A 22,164-nucleotide genomic window follows, 5' to 3' on the forward strand; every position below is an offset into this window, starting at 1 on the left:
TTCTTCCTGATATACTCATCCCCATCTCTCTCTCTCTCTCTCTCACACACACACACACACACACACACACACACACACACACACACATCACTTGGGCTAGGTATGTCTTACGGAGGTGAAAATACAGGTAGAACTTAATGGTATCCTGGCCACTATTTCTATTCATTACCCATGATAAATAATGGATGCCTCTTCCTCAAATGGTGCTGAACAACCCAGAATCAACATAGCATGTATATCCTTACTTGGGAAATCCACATACATGCTCAGAAGTCTATTCTTCTTGATATTCTCCACCAAAATCTCATCTTAGTTTTCTTTTCCATCTGTGTTACAAAAATATACCACCTGCTATCCAGTGAAATGCCACTTTTTTTGTTTTATTTTCAACATTATAACGCAAGAGCTCAAGATTCAGCAGTCTTCTGAACTTTATGGTACATAATTCCAACATTCTGGAGAAAAGTTCCTACCTGTAACACCTGAAAATTCCCATTTTTTAAAGAGAAAAACATAAAGGGACATAGAAAACCCTGTTGTTAATGGACTACAACCACTGAAGAAGAGGACTAGGAAAATGTTAGATGTCCCAAATGTAGACAATAGCTCACAAAATACACTATCCCTCTTAAGGTGATGAATTTTACCTTCTCTCTTGTTGGTGACGGTCTGCCTAGGAGTCATCTGAAGAAAGAGTCAGCCCAAAGAGTGAGAGGGATTTTCAGTTTATCATTTTCATGTGAAATTTCAACTGGACTCTGTTAAAAAATGAATACAGAGTAGATGCCTAAGATAAGTCACTAGAAATGATATCTGATTACAACGCCTGAACTTGAAGGATGTGTCCACTCATTCATCCAACACTCAATCAAAATTACCAACTAAAGACCTGCTTCACAATTACATATCACTCTCAGACCCCACATTTACATGGCACAGTGATTGCTCCTGTTCGATGGTATTCCTGAACTTCCCACTCTCCATCGGGGCTGAACAAAAAGAGACTTGGCAAGAGAGACGCAGGGCCATTTGGTCTTGACCTCAGATGCACAAAGGGCCTCAATAAACAGAGAAAAACACTGGCAAAGCTGAAAGATGGTGTTCATCAGACAACTTTAAACCACTATCCCATCATTAGTTTTCGTCATAATTCCTTTTTTTTTTTTTCCTTCCAGGAACTCAGAAAATTCACTTCTCAGCTCATCTGCAATAAGGCAAGCCACATGACTAGATCTACAGGAAGACAAGTGAGCTATAGTTATGTGTGTCGCTTCTGAGGTCTCCAGAATCCCTCTGTCCCTGCCTTTGGAAGGAGGCTGTGTGTCCGTGACAGTGCAGTAATGGCAAACTGGAGCATCAGTCCTCCTAAGCTGCAGAACCACTGGGCCTCCCTGGAGAATAGAGATCTGCAGTGGACTTCGTGTAAGAAAACAACAGTAACACTTTGACTCTATTAAAGCACTGAAATTTGAGGGCTGTTTGTTGCTGCGGCATGTCTCAGCTATTTCTAATACACTGAACTTAGTACTTAACATTTTATATAAATTGTGCTTTGCACAATTGTGCGGTTATTGAGGGTGTTTGGTGATGTGTGCTGGCTGTAAAGATGAATGTTTACTTGTAAACATTTAAAATGTACACTCTCAAAGATATTATTTGAAAAGTTACAATTTAGGTGCACTGTTTTGCTATGCCTTTTTTCGGATAATTTCTTCTCACAATAAGAATCTTGAGTCTTCCTCCATCCCTGCAAAGTTATGCTTTTGACTGAATGACCTGCAAACATAAGAAAAAGGTGAACTACAAAAACTACTAAGTCAATTGCTCGCTGTAACAGGCTGCAGTGCCTAGCCTCAGCTCTGAATAAAAGTCGTCAATCTCTTTGGCTTCACATATGTAACTCATATGCTGAGGACAGGAGTTGCCTATCTGTCCCGTTAGAACCACTGTGGTCAAAGATTCAAAGAACATCTGTAAAATAATATTCTTAAGCAGGTTCCAACTCTTCAGACACAGAATTAAAGAGAATGGCTGTTAATTCCCTGAACAAGACTATGAAAATATGTTGCAATTCACTAGGTCCATTTTTTAGCACTTAAACCAGAGTAGAGATCCAGCACACATTTCACAGGACACTTCTGAACCCAGTAGGGCTTGCGTGATGGCTCAGATGGTAAAGAATCTGCCTGTAATGCAGGAGACCCAGGTTCGATCCCTGGTCAAGAAGATCCCCTGGAGAAGGAAATGGCTACCCACTCCAGTATTCTTGCCTGGAGAAATTCATGGACAGAGGAGCCTGGCAGGCTACAAGACACCTTCTGAACCAAGCAATCAACTGGGTAAACTTCACCATAGGAAGACATGCCAGACAGGATGTCCTGTCCAATTAATATTCATTCCCTCCTACTTTTATTGGAATCATCTTACATCTTTGAGAGAGACAGTGGGCTCAGCTAAAAGATTCTATTTCCCAGTCCCTTTTGCATCTAGATGTGATTCTGTAACTATGTTGTAGCCAATGCTGCTGTTGCTGCTGCTGCTGCTGCTGCTGCTGCTGCTAAGTCGCTTCAGTCGTGTCCGACTCTATGCAACCCCATAGACAGCAGCCCACCAGGCTCCCCCGTCCCTGGGATTATCCAGGCAAGAACACTGGAGTGGGTTGCCATTTCCTTCTCCAATGCATGAAAGTGAAAAGTGAAAGTGAAGTTGCTCAGTCATGTCCAACCCTCAGCGACCCCATGGACTGCAGCCTACCAGGCTCCTCTGTCCATGGGGTTTTCCAGGCAAGAGTACTGGAGTGGGGTGCCATTACCTTCTCTGTGTAGCCAATGAGAAGCTACCAAAGAAGGCTTTTCCATGAATTGACAGATAGTTAGAGACCCTTTTTTGCTTCTCCCTTCCTTCCTGGCTATGACACCTGGAGATTCAGTCACCATCATCCTACTGACTGGTGCTAAAGATGATGAAAGTGAAAGTGAAGTCGCTCAGTCGTGTCCGACTCTTTGAGACCCCATGGAAGGTAACCTACCAGGCTCCACAGTCCGTGGGATTTTCCAGGCAAGAACACTGGAGTGGGCTGCCATTTCCTTCTCCAGGGGATCTTCCTAACCCAGGGATAGAACCCGGGTCTCCTGCATTGCAGACAGACGCTTTACTGTCTAAGCCACTAGGGAAGCCCAAAATACTGGACTGTGTTGCAATTTCCTTCTCCAGGTGACATTCCCAACACAGGGATCAAACCTGCATCTCCTGCACTGGCAAGCGGATTCTTTACCACTAGTGCTACCTGGGAAGCCCCCAAAGATGAGGGAACATAAACAAAAAAGGAAATCCTGCTTCTGCTGCCCCTGGGAAGTCTGCTCAACCACCCCAATCTGCTCTCTTACAGGCTTCCCTCACAGGAGCGGAAAACTTCTAACTTATTAGGTCACAGGCATTCCCATCTCCATTACTATCAGCAGAACACAATTCCTAACTGATAGAGCAGTGGTGCAAGGCAAACCCAAGGGACAGGGCTGTGAGAGTCTGCAGCTGAGATAAACGTGTAAGGCTGTCAAGTTCTCAGCAGTCTCTCCCACAGGAGTTTCTGACCAAATCTCTGCTCTGAGCCTGTGCTTCAAACCAGGAGACGATACAACATTAGTTGTGAAGAGTATGTATGGTCTTTGGAGTATGGCCATCTCTGGGTTTAATCTCAGCTCTGCTACAACTACCTGTGATTTTGGTAAGTTACAGAACAACTGAGCTGCAGTTTCCTCAGGTAAAAATTGAGACGAATAAGAGTTCTTCCTTCATTCGTTTCCCCTGAGAATTAATGAAGTAATACAAGAAAAGGGATGAGCACATTGCCTGGCACATAATGAGACTCAAAGGACTCTCAGTTAACTCCTTCCTCTGGATAGAATTCCAGTTTATTCAGTTAGCCTCTCAGGTTTATTTTCAGTTCCATCAGTGCCATGGGTGTGTGGGATCTTATCACCCAACCCATGTCAAGCTCAACATGCAAATCTTAGAAGCACTTGATGTCTATCTGGGCTCCTTGTACACCTGGACCAGGAAGCAAGGTACAGGCTCAGATCAGGCCTTTACATTAAGGTCAACTACAGGGTCCAGTGACGGAGATGGAAAGAATCATATTTCTTGTGGTTAAAAATAAAGTAATTTTTCACTTGAGCATTCAGATTCTAAAAGCTCATAGCATGAATTAATCAAGAATCAAAAATAATTATCCTTATCTCCATCAAAGAAATGGAAATATTTCATAGAAACATAAATATAGCAGATCTTATATGTCACTATAAGAAATTTTCTATGTTCCTAAGAGGCATTCTCCATGACTTAATAAGAGTAAGTAACATGTAACTTTTTTAAAAGTTTGAAATTATATCAAAACAAAAAGCTTATAAGGAGGGGAAAAGCAATTAAAAGGCTCAGCCCTCCTCATCTCCTACACATGATTCATTCAAGAACTACCTCAAGTCCTGCTTCCATGATGAAACTATCAATCCAAGCCTCTCTCTGTACTTCTGGATTCTTACAGTCCTGGATCACACTACCCTCACCTTGTACATGGTTAGTGTGCAATAAATACTTTTTGAAAGAGTGAACATGTAAATACAATGGCAACCTTCCTATCTATCCTTTATTCCACCTCTAGGATAATCACATCATCCTCCTGTTTAAACACTCAGAATTTCTTCTTTGTCCATTGCAGTGGACTTCATTTTTTTAATTCTCCAGAACAATTCTTTCAAGGAAAGCTGAGTCAAAAACTCAGTAGCTAAGGCAAATAAAGGAGGAGCTGTCCCAGTGGAAGTGGAGTGGGGTACAGGGGTTGGTAAGAAGCCCACAGCACTGCAGACTATCTTTTTGTGTGTTCCACAGTCCCCATTCTATTGTCCCTCAACATTCCAGAGAGTATGATTTAAAAACCTCAGATTAAACACTCTACTTTTTAAATTTATCTTTTAATTGGAGGAAAATTGCTTAACAATGTTGGGATAGTTTCTTCTATACAATAACACAAATTAGTGATAATTATACATATGTCACCCACCTCTTTAGCCTCCTCCCATCCCACCCTTCTAGGTCATCACAGAGCACCTGGCTGGGCCCGCTGTGTTATAGAGCAACTTCTTACCAGTTACCTGCTTTACATGGTAGAGCACATATGTCTCTGCTACATTCTCCATTCCTTCCACTCTCTCCTTCCCTCACTGTGTCCACAAGTCTCCATATCTGCATCTCCATTCCTTCCCTGCAAATAGGCTCATCAATACCATTTTTTCTAGATTACATATATATGCATTAGTATACAATGTCTGTTTTTCTCTTTCTGACTTACTTCACTGTGGAGAACAGGCTCTAGGTTCATCACCTCACTACAACAGACTCAGATTCATTCCTTTTATGGCCAAGTAATGTCCCATTGTATATGTGTACCACATCCTCTTTATCCATTCATCTGTTGATGGACACCTAGGTTGCTTCCATGTCCTGGCTGTTGTAAATAGTGGTTCAGTGAACACTGGAGTACATGTGTCTTTTCAATTATGGGTTTATCAGGGTATATGGCCAGTAATGGGATTGTTGAGTCATATGGTGGTTTTATTCCACCATAAGTTTTTTAAGGAATATCCATACTGTTCTCCGTAGTGGCTATGCCAATTACATTCCCTGCAACAGTGCAAGAGGGTTTTCTCCACATCTTCTCCAGCATTTATTTTATGTAGAGTTTTTAATGATAACCATTCTGATTGGTAAACACTCAATTTTAAATCCCTGATTTTCAACACTCACTGCCAGCCCTTGCCCCCAAATATGCAAAGCAAACACTACAACATGTGGAATTGCTGTTTTCTTTGCTTACATACTTTGTTTGCTTTGTTCCCTTTATGAAGAGCTCTGTTCTCCCTCTTGCTGTTTAGTGAAAGCCAATCCAGGATTGAAACTCCTGCTCTTTTACTCTGAGGGTTACAAGCCACACTGGTCTCTTCTTTCTTGGTATTATTATTGTGACCAGTGTGTACATATCTCTTAGCTTTCTCCATACCATCTTGTAATCATATGCATTCCCCACTCTCATCACTCCCATTGGAAATAGATCTCAAGGACAAGTCCTGTATTTTATTAATCTTTGCCTTCCAGGTGCCTATTAAAGAATTTAAAGTAGATGCTCAATAAGTCACTGCTACATAAATGGCTAAATAAATTAATACATCATCGCATTGATTACTTCATATTATTTGTTGTTTTGTTACACCACCTTTTCTTCATAGGCATATGATAAATCATTTGAAGACAGGGACCAAGACTTATATTTTTCTTAGTTTTACTTGAATAAAATACTAGGGATTTGGATACACTAAGCAAATACTTTCTAATTGAAAAAAATTACATTTGAAAAAGTTGGCACTGTGACGACAAATACATGCAGGACATTCAGCACATGGTAAATTGTACTAATACCAAACAAACAAGAATTGGAAATAAAACATTTGCTTTCTACCTCAGAGACAAGACAAATATATTTTTGGCAGTAAGAAATTAATGTTGAAAATAAATGTGGCATTTAAATGTCATAAAAATTTAAGAACTTAGAGTCTGGGAACATTAGATGTTTTTAAAGTGAGCATGCTGATTTAGAGTCCAAGAAGCCAAAGTTAGAAAGAGCCAAGCAGAATCATGTTGGTACCACAGACTGTAGAAAAGGTGACTTCAAAGTGTTACACAGAAAGATAAGCAAGATCTCAGGCCAGAGACTCATAAAGGCAAAAGCTGCTAAAGACAATACAGATACTTTTATAACCAAAATTCTGACCATATGGATGGGAGAGATGTCTAAACAGGTCACATGGCGGCTCAGGGAGCAATCTGACAACTGCAGATTCTGTAACAGTTCATACAATAGATTAAAGGAAGATAAATCACTAATGATGAACAGAGAACCTTCCAGAAAGCAGTAATAACATTTGATTGCATGCATGCTCAGTCATTTCTGATTCTTTGTGACCCACATGGACTGTAGACCACAAGGCTCCTCTATTCATGGGATTTTCCCAGCAAGAATACTAGAGTGGGTTGCCATTTTCTCCTCCAGGGGATCTTCCCAACCCCAAGGATCAAATCCCTGTGTAGAAAGGTCAAAGAGTGTGGAGACTTGTGAGAAAAGCTAATGACAATAGGAAGTCTCTTAATATCTGGAGTAAGAGGAAGATGAAAAGTGTTAGAAGATCTACTTGAAACAGAGGTATAAAAAAATGATGATAGAAAAAATAAAGCCATTTAACTCTTTTTTTTTACTTTCTCTGTCAAAAATAGTAAGTTTTTATATAGTCATATCTGACTCTTTGTGACCCCATGGACTACAGCCCTCTAGGTTCCTCTATCCATGGGATTCTCCAGGTAAGAATACTGGACTGGGTTGTCATTTCCTCTTCCAAGGGATCTAGGCAACCCAGGATTGAACCCACAACTCTTGCATCTCCACCACTGGCAGTCAGATTCTTTACCACTGCACCACCTGGGAAGCCCGTAGACAAGGGTAAATACATTGAAGTGGACATGTGAAGTTCAGGGTAAGTGGAAAGCTGGGTGACAGGAGAGTCAGTAGCACCTGGAGGTTGTCAATAAGTTTATGGCTTGTAGGAGTTACTTTGCTCAGGACACCGAACGAACTCTCAATTCATATTTTGGCCATCCTTTAGGAAAGTGCTGATGGATCTAAAGAGGAAAAATATCTTCAACATGAAGAAAGGTCTATAGTAATAAACCATAGAACTCTTTTCTTTTTTTTTTTTTTTTTGCCCAAGATGAAGTATTTGATTCGTGTTGACACTATTTACTGAATATTTGGAAGCCTCAAAGATGAAGAAATGAATACATCAAAGAACACAATGGAGGTCTAGGAACTATCCCAGCCTATTGTAATTAAGGATTGAATTAAGTAAAATTCAGCTTAATAGGGACTGAAAACTTCCACTGGATAAAAATGAAAATTATTCCAAAAAGTAAAAGATTTAGCAAGTGTGGCCTAGAAGTGGTGACTTGACTGAAAAGCATTTAAGAGTCTGTCTTAGCTGCAAGCTCCATGTGCATCAAAAATCATGATTTAGCTGCCAAAAAATGTTAATTCAATCTTAAGCAGCATGAATAGCAGCAAAATTCCAATAATAAAGATAATGGCCCCACTCTACTATTAAAAGTATGACCTACAATATTTTGCACATTTCTGAGAGCTAAGATGATATATCACTCAATGAAATACATTCAAAAAAGAGCTATCAAAGAATGTGGAAACTCAAAATCATATGCTCTATATAATGACTGAAGGAACTGATGGCTCTTTATCTGCAGAAGGGACACATAGAAAGGGAGATTAACACAGTGTCTTCATGCATTTGAAAGGCTCTCAGATCAAACTTACATTGAATGTTTCCCATGTAAATCTAAGTTCCATGAGTAAACATTAGAAGGAAACCATCTTTGACTTGGCAGGGGCTTCCCAGGTGGTTCAGTGGTAAAAAAAAAAAAAAAAAAAAAAACTGCCTGCCAATGCAGGAGATGCAAGTTCAGTCCCTGGGTCAGGAAGATCCCCTGGAGAAGGAAATGGCAACCCACTTTATTATTCTTGCCTGGGAAATCCCATGGATAGAGGACCCTGGTGGGCTACAGTCCATAGTGTCACAGAAGAGCTAGATATGACTTAGCGACTAAAGAGCAAGTAGTTGTCAAACTTATTGATCTCAGAACCTTTTGACACTCAGAAAATATTGAGGACTCCTAACAGCTTTAGCTGTGCTATATTTTTTGATAATTATATTTGAAAGTAAAAAGAGAAGTTGAAAAAATATTCATTCATTTAAAAAAATAAACCCATTACATGTAAACATAAATAATATTTTGAATGAAAAACAACTGCTTTCTAAGACAAAAATAACTTAATAGGAAAGTGGAATTATTTTTCATTTTTTCAAAATCTTTTCTAGTGTTTGGGTCAGTAGAAGACAGTTGGATTTCATATCTGCTTCTTCATTCAGTCTATTACAATGTCACATGTCACTAAAAACCTCCATTGTACTCCTGTGGAAAGAAAAAAATTAAAAATACAGATAATGTCTCTGTATTATTATGAAAGCAGTTTTTGATCCTGAGGGCCAAGAGGATTTTAGGAACTCCTAGAATCCCCAGATGACATGTGGAGAACTGCTGGCCCAGTACAAAGAAAAATTATTAATAATTAGAATTATAAAAAATTGAAGTGTATTATCTCATGAAACAACCATTTCTAAGTTCCTGGTGCTATTGGAAAAAGGCTGAATTACCACTTATCAAGAATATCATGTCTGAGGAAGGGAGTATATGCTAAACCATTGTCCCTTCTATATCCAGTGTTGTCATTCTATGGCAATGTTAGAGACTGTTTTTTCACAGAAGTTCATTTTTAAAGGAAGTATCATTTAAAAAATACCCAGGTCTATCAAGCATGTATATATATATATATATATATATATATATATATATATATAGCCTTGAGTTGCTGGGAATGGATGGAGCGATCTGGAGTTGGGATTCTCACATCTGTCAGAATTCCCTATGTGATGATTCTGACAGAATCACAGTCATCTAATATCAGAGGTTCTACCTCTTTGGTGATAAACGTTTATTTCAGGAAACTCACCTACTTTGATTCTCTAAATATTACAAATGCTTTAGTTTTACTGGAAATCTCCCTGTCTTCTACCATTTAGAAGGGCCGCCCACTAGAACAATCTAGAAAACTACTTCTCCTTCTTTTATGTGACAGGCCTTCAAATATTTGGAGACAGTAATTAAAATCACAAATTAGATGTCTTTTGAATAAGTTACTTCATGAGATAAATATGATTTTGTTGGTAGTTTAAACTGTAATCTTATAACACATGAGCAAAAAGCTACTCCAAAAAAAAAAGCATTTTTAATGAAACAATGACATATGCCCAGGAAGATATTGAGACTTTCTCTCCATAAAAGTGATTTTTAATAGCTTCTTTAAAGTACTAGTCTGTGTTTCAAAGGAACTCTATAAATCACCCAAGTCTTCCCTTTACACGAACGATTAATTTACTAGTCTGAAGTTGACTTGTTGAAGGTATTTTTTAATCTATATCAAAATAGAGTTTTCAGGCTGATTTATAGCAGATTAATCAAGACAGAATACACAGTGATTTTGTGTTTTGTGAAGTTACATTATATGAAATCTGATTCAAGTTACTGAACTGATTATTAATGAAATAAATATGTATTATGCATCATAACCTGGAGTTGAAATCTGTTTATGTTTGAGTTGACCCATCAGTTACAAATGAACTTCTCCACCCACTTCCCACCCTAATAATAACAGAACATACTGATCAAAAGCAGCCTAGATGCTCAGAGAATATGCATTCTAGCAGAGCTATGCTAATAAGCATGCACTTTCATGGATACTCAAGTAACACACAATTAAAACTTAGGGCTCTAAATAAGAAAGTACATATATGTATAACTGAATTGCTTGGCTATACAGCAGAAATTAACACAACATTGTAAATCAAATATACTTCAATAAAATAAATTAAGAAAAAAGCAATGAATGTAGGACTCTACATTCACTCCCAAAAATGGAAGAGGAAGGGAAGAGTAATTAGTTGCTTGGACTACATCTCAATTGCTGGCTGCTCTCTGGTAAATTTTCATCCTCTTGTTTTATCTGACAACTTTCTCGTGGTTTTCTACTAAGTATAGAAACTAAACTTGGGGTCCTTTATAATAACAATATAGAACAAACCCAGTCTTTCAAAATAGGAAATGTCTCTATTTTCCAAACTTGAACTGGTGCTTGTGTTATTTGAAGTTCTGAATACGAAGAAGAACATACCAGAAAGGAGACATTTCCCCTCTCCTTTTTCTTTTTTCCTGTCAGCACAAAGGGCAGAGTGAAATCACTACAGACTGCTACTTGCCTAAACTTAGAATACTCTCCACTTGAGAACTAAGTGAATTCATCTCTTCCAATCATTGCTGTAAATAATACCTACTTTCCTGCCCATAAACCACTAACATCCTTTTGTTTTCTATAAGGTAGGACCTTAATCCTCCCGTTGTCAACTTTTCCACTTACCATAAAAGCCTCCCCCCAACTTCCTTATTTTTCGACTCAGGTAAAATTTACATATGGTCAACTGCAAAGATCGTTAAGAGTACAATCTGATTTGTTTTGATAAATGTACTCATTGTATAACCATCATCCCAATGGAGAAACAGATCATTTTTATCACCCAAGAATGTTCCTTCATGTCTCCTTTCAATCAACCATTCCCCTGTAGCTTTGCCCGTCCTTCAACTTCATGTAACAGAACATATGTTATCATGGCAGGCTCCTTTCACTCAACACAATATTTTTGAGTTTCATCCATGTTGTTGAATCCATGACTCAATATTGCTGGATAGTATCTCATTGTATGAATGTCTCCCAATTACCTATTCTCCTACTTGTGGGCATTTGGATTGCTTCAGTTTGGGGCTCTTGTGAATAAAGCTGTTATTAACTGTTCTATACAAGTCTTTTCTTGTAGAGGTAACTCTCCATTTCTCTTGTATAAGTAACTAGGAGTGGTGTTGCTAGGTCATAGGGCAGATCTAAGTTTACCTTCACAAGAAACTCTAGTTTGAATGAGAGTTTCAAGGGCTTTACATTTGATTTGGTGTTAGGATCCATCCTCCTTTTGTCATTGTTCAGTTCGGTTCAGTTCAGTCGCTCAGTCGTGTCCGACTCTTTGCGACCCCATGAATCGCAGCACGCCAGGCCTCCCTGCCCATCACCAACTCCCGGAGTTCACTCAGACTCATGTCCATCGAGTCCGTGATGCCATCCAGCCATCTCATCCTCGGTCGTCCCCTTCTCCTCCTGCCCCCAGTCCCTCCCAGCATCAGAGTCTTTTCCAATGAGCCAACTCTTCGCATGAGGTGGCCAAAGTACTGGAGTTCCAGCTTTAGCAGCATTCCTTCCAAAGAAATCCCAGGGCTGATCTCCTTCAGAATGGACTGGTTGGATCTCCTTGCAAGTCCAAGGGACTCTCAAGAGTCTTCTCCAGCACCACAGTTCAAAAGCATCAATTCTTCAGCACTCAGCCTTCTTCACAGTCCAACTCTCACATCCATATAGTTTCAATTAAATCAAGTTTCTTACATTAAATCATTTACATGTTTTAATCATCACTGCTCATATAAAAAACAATGTTTTGACATTCCTACCAGTTTGTCAAAGTGGGTTTTATAGGTTCTACCGGAATACATGAGCATTTTACCCTACACATAGTAGTACCAACCCTTCCCACCCATCCACCCCTACACACATGCTTTTTTAGAGGCTAGTTTTCAATTAGATCAAGTTTCTTGCAATATGTCACTTAAAATGTTTCATCAGCTTTTATTACCTAAAAAGATGTCAAATAAAACATTCCCAAAGGGGTATAAATTGTGATTCTGCTACGGATAGAATTTTAAAACTGAGTCTTTGATATAATCTGCTCAAAGCCTAATTTTTACAGAACAGGAACCTGAGATATAAGAATTTAAAGAACTTTCCAAAGGAAACGCACCTAACAGAGGCAGAATTAGAACCCTCTCTTCACCCTGACACCCTTATGACAATTCAACATTGACCTTTATTTTTGGTTCAGATAAAGGCTGACATTCTACTTTAAGGGGCAAATTTAAGTCCAAATTATCTGTCTATGACTTTCTTCTCTGAAATCTAGTATCAAACAGTCATCATAACTCTTTACTTTCATGCTATTAGTAATATCCTGTATTTATTTAATTGGACTTAAATTGACATTATACCCTCGATCAAACTTACAAGTTGAGAATGATCATTTCCCCATATTTTTAAAAAGGGGAAATAAAATATAAAAATTAAGCAATGTCCAAGATCAATGAGGCAAAACTCAGGCTTCCTAACTCAGAAGCAAACCACCAAAGTAGGCTGTTCTCTTTGCACAGGATTCACTAAATGTTACATGTTCACTATTTTTTATGTGTATTGTTGTGTTAGATTTTTGAAAATGTAAAATTGACTCAACTTTTTACCATGGCACGTTTATTCCTGGAGAGCTTTCACATGGAATGGTTATTAGTGTGAAGGAGATATGGCACAAATTGCTTTTTAATCACACTGCTCTGGATGCCCAGGCAGAGCAAGGCTGCCCTAAGCGCGCCCCTCTCCAGATGACCTCACCTCAGGATTTTTTGAGTGCTTTTTTTTTCTGTGGTGGTGTTAACCAAGCAAGCAAAAGGATGGATTTTTTCAGAGATCAGTGTCAAAATCTATCATTTTAAAAAGTTGAAAAATCAGTTTTTCAAATCGCCTGCAACATAAAGAACACTCAATTTGCTATAGATCAAAAAGTTTCACACACTTCAGATGTATTGGATCTACAGAAAAAAATGTAAGAAATAAGGAAAGTTAACATTTTCTAATAGCAAAGTCTGAAGAGCCTTTAGGAGGGAGTGAGGATTTATTTTTATGTTATAGAACACTGAGTGATTTGAAAAATCCAGTTTATTGCATTATATCATTTTTCTAACATGTGTTTCTTTACATGCATTTTCCTCTGACATCAAACATTTTTTAACACCACTATTTGGGACAGTGTTTATAAACAACTATGTTTACTTGGAAATGGGAAAAAATGAGTTTCTTTTATCTCAGGTATTCAAGCCACTTTGTACAACTTCTATCAACAGAAGCTAAAAATCTATCATTTGGTTTAGTTAACATCTGAGTATGCAGGAGTAAAATCATCAGTCGACAGCGGCTGGGTGCTGTGTATTAAATCTAGAGCAGGCATTAGTCTATCAGATATGCAACTATTTATACCCTCATTGGCTAAGTAAACTGTTCTACTCTGCAGAAATGATAGGTTTATTCTGGAATACTATAAGTGACTCCTTTTCCTAATAATGGCTTTTCTTTTGCTGAAATTCACACTTCTAGTTTGAATTTGTCTAAAATTTCCAATACAAAAAGTAGCAGAAATCCTTATATAACTCTGGAAAAAAGAAGTTAGATATATATCAAAAAATTGGCTAGACCAAACACAGAAAAAAAAATTACTGCAATTTTGACCTTCAGTTTTTAAATATACATATGAAGAAAATTTCAGAAAAATATAATATTCATTTTAAAAACATTTTAAGAAGCAAATTTGTTGGAGTTGGAGTGTTAATGAAGAAGGATTTAAGGCTTTGCTTTTAAGAAAATGCCATACTAAATTTAAATACTTACTTTAAATCAGGGCTTTTTTTCTAATTTCATGTAATTACAAATATACCCATGGTAAAGAGTCAAATACATATATCTTTGTATGCACCTTTGATTTTGTTTCTTTAGGATGGAGTCCCATGGTGTAATTGTGATTCAAGGATATCAATAGTTATAAAAATCTTGATGCTCACCAATAGTCATTCAATCTCTATGAACCCCAGTTTCTTATCCTGTAGGATGGGATACCTTGCAAGATCATTAGGAAGATTAGAGACAAAAGATATCGAAAATGATTATGTGCTGTAATGATTTTCTATTTTTTCCAAAAGCATAAATTTATCTCTAGCAAAGATACTGATCAATTTCCTAGATGAATTTTACTTTTTCATTTTGAAATATGTTCCTTATTATCTTCTCAAAGTCATAAATCATCTATATTTGGACACTATGTTAAGGGTAGAAAAATTTATAAATACCAATAGTGTTAGGACCTTTATACATATTTTCTCCTGTATCTTCACCTGTATGGCTCTTGTAACTTTATGAAGGCTGGTGTTAATATCACAATTTACAGATGAAGAAATCAGACCTCAAAGAGGTGGCAGGTCCACCCTAAGTATCCCAGCTATAAGGCAGTTTTGCCCTACCCCAGCCTGTGCTTCTCCTTGAGCTAAGACATTCATCATACACTGTGTAACAGGAAGGAAAGATTGTTCAAATAGGTCATAAACGGCATCATGAAGATGACATTTGAATTACATCAAGCCAAGAAGAAGACAACTCAAAGAACACACAGCAAGAACAAAATCCTTATGGTGAAAAATTATGTTGGTTCATGGAACAGCTGCCTTGTGCCAACCACTGTCCCAGAAGACAGGAAAATATAGATAAACACGCCACTATCAGCAAGAAGTTCATGAGCAGGTAGGACAGAAAATAGGTAAATTACTGAACTGATATGATAACTGTTGTGTCAGAGCTATGTCTAGAATGTCATAAGGCTTGGATGATGGATACATAACCCAGTTCAAGAGTAAGTGGATGGCCTACATTGAGACTTGAAGAATGAGTAACCATAAGCTAAGCCAAGAAGCATGCAAGTGAGAGCACTCCATGCAAAAGAAGTGGCATGTGCAAAGTTATGAAGGTGAAAGAGACCACGACCCACCCTCCAAGGTGCTGGAGGTTCAGAACTCCTGGAGGACAGATCCAGGACATAGCGTGAAATGATGTTGGCCTGTTGGCAGAGTCAGGTCACAATGGTTCTTTTGTGCTATGGTGAAGTGAGTGAAAGTTGCTCAGTTGTGTCTGACTTTTTGTGACCCCACAGACTATACAGTCCATGGAATTCTCCAGGCAGAATACTGGAGTGGGTAGACTTTCCCTTCTCCAGGGGATCTTCCCAACCCAGCAATTGAACCCAGGTCTTCACACTGCAGGCGGATTCTTTATCAGCTATATTAGGGGCTTGAATTCCATACTGAAAATGACTTGTTCTTTCATATATATTGGGCTTCCCTGATGGCTCAGATGATAAAGAATCCACCTGCGTTGTGGGAGATCCAGGTTCGATCCCTGGTTTGGGAAGAGCCCTTGGAGAAGGGAATGGCTACCCACTCCAGTATTCTTTTGTATATATTATTGAACACTTCTGTCATGATTACTACCACAACAATGGTGACTATAATGGCAAGTAATGTCTAACATTTATGCCTCATATGAATAATCTAATTCAATAATCTTAAAAACAATATGATGAGCTGAATACCATTGTTATTATGTGTCAATCATGACGTTAGTCTCTTTGGACAGAAAAGTGAGCAAGAAGTCATGAATGTAAACAGAGAAGGGCATTTGCAGATTTGCATATTCAATGATCATGTTAGCAGGGATTTGGAGGATGGCATTGAAAAGTCCATCTGGCAAGATGAAACTGGTTATGAAATATCCACCATGTCAGGTAAGACACTATGAAGGTTGGTTTTAAGGCAGAAGTGGTAGGACTTAAGAAGAGGGAATAGATTTGAGAGCTACTTGAAAGCAATTTGGTTACCAATTAGATATGGAGGATAACATATCGGGAGGAATCTAGAGTATCAAGCAGGTTCTGGCATTAGCTTCTGTGGAGAGACAAGCCTGTTCTCCAAAACAGGTGAACTTCGTACAGGAAGGTAATACGTTTACACTAAAAATGCAGATTTCAGAGTCATCATTTAGAGGGAGCATGTTTATAGCCATGTACATGTATGAAGTTATGAATGTGGAAAGAACAGTAAGAGGGATGATAAATTCCATTAAAGGAGCCATTAATCAATAATTGGGAGTGCTGGTATGTGACTGGCTGGAGTTCTAAAGCTGAAGGGCAACAATGTATATTTGGAGTTATCCATATATAAATGAAAGTTGAACCTGTAAATGGAAATGAACTTCCTAAACAAAAGATTATGACTAGAGAGGGGGGATGAAGACAGAATTAAGGAAAATATCTACATAGACTGTTTGTAAAGATTAATGCCATTTTAATGAAGATATAATAAAGACTCTTCCAAATATTAAAAAAAGATAAAAAGAAGAGAATATAGCTTTTTGTTGATCTAATTATACTCAGAATCAGTTCTCTTTCAGGTCACAATGTCCAAAAGCAAGAGACCCAACTATAGCTAAATGTCATAACCTTGGCCTTCAGTTCAGTTCAGTTCAGTTCAATCACTCAGTCGGGTCCGACTCTTTGTTACCCCATGGACTGCAGTATGCCAGGATTCCCCATCCATCACCAACTCCTGGAGCCTACTCAAACTCATATTCATCACGTCAGTGATGCCATCCAACCATCTCATCCTCTGTCATCCCCTTCTCCTCCAGCCTTCAGTCTTTCTCAGCATCAGAGTCTTTGCCAATGAGTCAGTTCTTCGCATCAGGTGGCCAAAGGATTGGGGTTTCAGCTTTAGCATCAGTCCTTTCAATGAATATTCAGGACTGATTTCTTTTAGGATGGACTGGTTGGATCTCCTTGCAGTCCAAGGGACTCTCAAGAGTCTTCTCCAACACCACAGTTCAAAAGCATCAATTCTTTGGTGCTCAGCTTTCTTTGTAGTCCAACTCTCACATCTATATATGACTGCTGGAAAAACTATAGCTTTGACTAGATGGATCTTTGTTGGCAAAGTAATGTCTCTGCTTTTTAATATGCTGTCTAGGTTGGTCGTAGCTTTTCTTCCAAGGAGCAAGCACCTTGGAAAAGAGTAAAAATAATTGATGAGTGTGACGAATCAAACTCCTGGACTTCTAACCAAAACTTGCTAACCAACTATGGCCTCCCTTTCTAAACTTACCTCAAATTTCTAATCAAAATATTCATTTTTTGGATCCTTTTCGATATGCAAAGCAACTAGTTAAAGCTTTTAATTGACATTTTCAAGAACAAGTCATTGAATTTCAACTTGACGTTTCCAAATTGAACTGATATGTTAAAAATTAATCCCGTGGAAACCAGAAAAGCAGTCTCACATGTTACAGGGAGAAAAGACAATCTCAGCTTCACTTAGACTGAGAAAAAATTTTTTTCTATCAGAAATTTCTCCTTTTTAAGGAGAGATAATGGGTTTGAGACCATTTCCACAATTGCTTATAATGCTATTATTGCCTAAGAAATAATATACCAAGACACTCCTGGTTGCTCTGTTAGCCACACTTTCTTAACACACTACCCTATCAAGAGAAAATGTTTAGTGTTCTTCAGTTCATAAAGAAATAAACTTCTAACTTGTTGAAGGCGAAACTAAATATATATATATATATATATATATATATATATATATATATATATAAAACAATACTTATGCTGCTATATAAACAATCATTTTTTTATTCTACTTTAGAGCAAAAGTACTGTATGGAGATAGTAATCAGCTGTAATTATTGCTTTTGAAAACTCAAGCTTTAAATCCCATGGAATACTTTAAAAATAAATGCAGGAAGCTTCATAAAATACATTTTCTCAATTCAACAAAGAAAAAAAAATCAAACCAGTTAGGACACTCAAGTGTTATTTGCAGCAATCATGATAAGTCAATTTTGGCTTAAACCATGATTGTTATAAACACTCACAAAACATATTATTTACCAGATGGCAATCTTACTCAAGCAAACACATAAAACTTATGTTTCATTATTATCAAATAAGAGTGAACTTGCCAGTGGGATAACCTCCAGTAGTTAAACAAACACATCTCCATGAAACGAATGCCATGGTTTCCATCATCGGATAAGTATATAGCATAAATGAACTATCTTAATATTTAGCAGCACTAGCTTATATTCAAGAAACAAAGCTTGCAACAGAACACACACATGCAAGATGGCCTATACTTGTCTGCACTAGGACTTGTGCTTTCACTTTATTAGCAAAAAAGTTGCTGAATTTTCATGTTGAAAGAAGGAAGAGCCTGAAATTATAACCTAAGCTAAAATACCTGTATTAAATAAGTATTAGTGTATATTAGGAAATGCATAAAATAACCCTAATGCTATCTTGTTAGTGTAGCCTCTATCAAATGCAATATAAAAATCTATCAGGATCTATCATCCACAGAATATTTACTGTGAGTGTTATATTTTATGTTATAATATCACAGAAAAATGGCAGGATTCTAAAAGTCTATGTGTGATAAACATCAGATTATCACATCAGTATATATGTATAAGTATGCTAGCCCGATTGGAAAGTGACCCTTTTTGTAAATGGAAATGTTTTTTAAGAAGATCATAGAAATGTAAAAATGGTTTCAAAATTGGTTGTTTTAAATTGCATTTTAACAATTAAAATAGAATGAGGATTGAGGAGCTTCTTCAAGAGCTTATTTATTTGTTTCCTGGCCACAGCAGTACTCTCAAACAAGCTGTCACTCAGAAGCTCCATTGCAAAATGAGGCATCAAGAACTTGTACAAGTGTGATGGGGGCCCTGAGGTATCATAGCACTGAGAATCACAGAAATGACCAGAAATGGAGACCACGGACAGAAACATCAGGACTGTGTGAGAAGCAGAAAGGGTAGCTCTTGTCTCCTCACCTTCTTGGGTCCTCCAAAAGCAGAACACAGGCAATGTGGGCTGAAATATCTTTAGGGTGTTTATATTTAAGAAAACGATAAAAAGCCCTGATTGCCTCTCTCTGGGCTACCTCACTCACTGCAGTAGCAGTTTCTGGGTTTGACTTTCCATCTGAATTATTCGCTGTAGCAGAAGCTGGTCCTTTTTCAGCATTCTAAATGCAAGCACAATTCTTACATATAAAAACAACAGAAGTAAAGAAACAAATTCTGATCTTGGACAAATCAAATGGTTATATTAAATTGGAAAAAGAATTCTGAAGACTTTCCTCATCCTCAAATTGTTCTCTAAAGCTAATAGTTAAGGTCAGGGACTTCTCATTGGATGATGCCAAGATGAAAGACACTCTTCCCAGAGGACGAGGCAGGCACTTCACCTGGCAGAACATTCCGCCTTTGAAAGACAGATTGCCTTTGGATTGCAACTTCCTTGAGGTTCCTAGTCTTTCTCACTATTACATTCTGAATTGCACCTAAAACACTGAAGACTTGCAATGAACAGTGGTTTGTGACAGACAAAATGGATCACTTACACTGTTTTTCAGGACCAAAAACTTTAATGCACTCAAGCAGGGTCATTTCATCACGACCAAGGAGCCAGAGAAAAGACAACGACAGAAAGAGAACCTTTTTGACAGCTGTCTCTTCATGAGTGCTCTCCTAACTTGAACCAAAATTGAACTTGGTTCTATAAACAACAATAAAAAGGGTATGTCTTTTTACTCCTTCTAATACTCTGATACATTTACTTCGGGTGTACTTTTCTTTTAAAGTCTATAATACTCCTTTTTGGCTGTGTAGGAAAACAAACAAAAACAAAAAACAGAAAAACCCAGGCAGGACATGTGGAAACTCATTCAAAGACCAATTTTTAAGTGACTATCTAAAATGTATACTTGAAATGTGGACTTCTGTTAGTCCTTCTTCTTTTCCCCCAAATTAAATGCTGGTGGAAATATGTATACAACTGATAACCCAACCATAGCATCTAATAAAGACTTTTATTATTCATTGGTATTATAAACATATTTCCTTTGCATAATTAGGGTAGCTTCATTATAAGATCATTTGGAAAACTATCTCCCATAATTCCTACACCCTTATTACAGTCCCTCTCGGTTCTTTCACTCTTCCTAGAAGTGATGAAAATGTTAGACGAGGAAGGAGCTTTCAGCCTTCACGAATCAGCCTACCACCAGTCACAGCACTGCCCTCCTCCTAGCGACAGGGAGGTAAGAAATTCTCTTTTAGATAAACACCAGAAGATGTGCTTTTAAATGAGCCATCTTCATATAAATGCCCAAGAAGTGCAATTATTTCAACAATTCTAACAGAATTTTCTCAATTGCAAAGACTTATATTCTTTCTCAAAATGTGAAAAAAAAAAAAAACCCATCATTTTATGGCTACAGAGAAAGAGAAATTGAACTTCTTTCCCTACATGCTTTCCTCCCTTGTGGACAGAAGGAACAGCGTTTCTCTGTTAATGCAGCTTGAAAGTCTACAATACACTGGGATAGGTTCTCACAGCAGACGACTGGGAAATACCATCTATATACATCTGTACCACTAGTTCTCATATACATCCCTCGGTGCCCCTGGTTAATAATGTGATATTTCCCTAGATAAGGAAAGGCACAAAGCCATGACCCATTTAAGCAGAAGGACAGCATGCCAATATAAGTTCCAATCTGCCATGAAGGCAGGGTACAACAGCCATTCTTCAGCAGCAAATTCAAGGTTAGAGAGCTCTGGGAGTCAGAATCTGAGGGCTCTCTCTGAACTTTGGCAAGAGCTTCCCTGTTGCAAGAGCACGAAATTCACTGGTGCTCAAAAAAGTCCGAGTGTGGAAAGTTCTTCCCTCTTTTCTCTCTCCATCTGTGAAAGGGGAACACATGGGAATCAGTGTTAGTTAGATTCAGACTCTAATCTCATCCCTGCCATTTCACAGCAGGTCAGTTTCACTGAACTTCAACTTCCCCACCTGAGAAATGGGGACAATATTCATACTCATTTCATGGGAACTCTTGAGGATACTATATACTTTTACCATTGAGAACACAATTATGATTTATTAATGTCAGCACTATAGGGTAGGGCTATTGTTTTCTTGGCACATTTAGAACTAGAAAAATCAGAAAAATAATTCCTACTGATTTCATAACAAGCATAGAGATATAAAGCTGAAAAACTGGCCACTTGTAATTAAGCGGCTCTACGGTCTCTAATTTTTAGAGTACGATACAATATTGTAACTCTTTACTTTTATTAACTGTCAAAATCAATCTGCAAACCCATTTTCTCAATACTCTGGAACAAAAAGGACAGGATTTTTTTTTCCTTAGATGCACAGATGCAGTTTCATCTACATGCATGCATTTTCAGAAGCATTATTTAAGCCATAGTGCCTATAATGAACAAACTGTAATCATATCTTTGTCCCAACTCAATTACAAAATGAACTCATAACTTAGAGCCCCGCAATAAATATCTATTTCCAATTTTAGGCTGATCATTAAATATGGTTCACACTAGGAATCTGTTAAATGAAAGAATGTTAAAATTCACTTACATCACTTAGAGCATATTGATTCTGATGACTATTAATCCACATAAAACAAGTGGGACATCCACAGAGACAACAATATTTCAGGAAAATTCCACTCAACTCTCATGAATTGCTGGCTGTGTTCCCTGTAGTTCCGCTTATCCTCTCTTCCCCTTTCTCTCCCTCTCTCCCCCAACATCCCCCGCCCAATGCGTGCCTT

The 22,164-nt window shown here is 37.9% G+C and overlaps 1 long non-coding RNA gene across 1 annotated transcript in view; it reads right to left on the bottom strand.

Annotated features, from left to right (window-relative positions):
- Positions 1-734, bottom strand: part of LOC138435580 (uncharacterized) — a 45,383-nt gene extending 44,649 nt beyond the window's left edge. The window contains exon 1 of the long non-coding RNA XR_011255147.1: positions 648-734. This is a non-coding gene — a long non-coding RNA (uncharacterized lncRNA). The remainder of the gene's footprint in view (positions 1-647) is intronic.
- Positions 735-22,164: the final 21,430 nt, after the last annotated feature.

Source organism: Ovis canadensis, chromosome 3, assembly GCF_042477335.2.
Source record: "Ovis canadensis isolate MfBH-ARS-UI-01 breed Bighorn chromosome 3, ARS-UI_OviCan_v2, whole genome shotgun sequence".
In the NCBI taxonomy this organism is placed as follows: domain Eukaryota; kingdom Metazoa; phylum Chordata; class Mammalia; order Artiodactyla; family Bovidae; genus Ovis; species Ovis canadensis.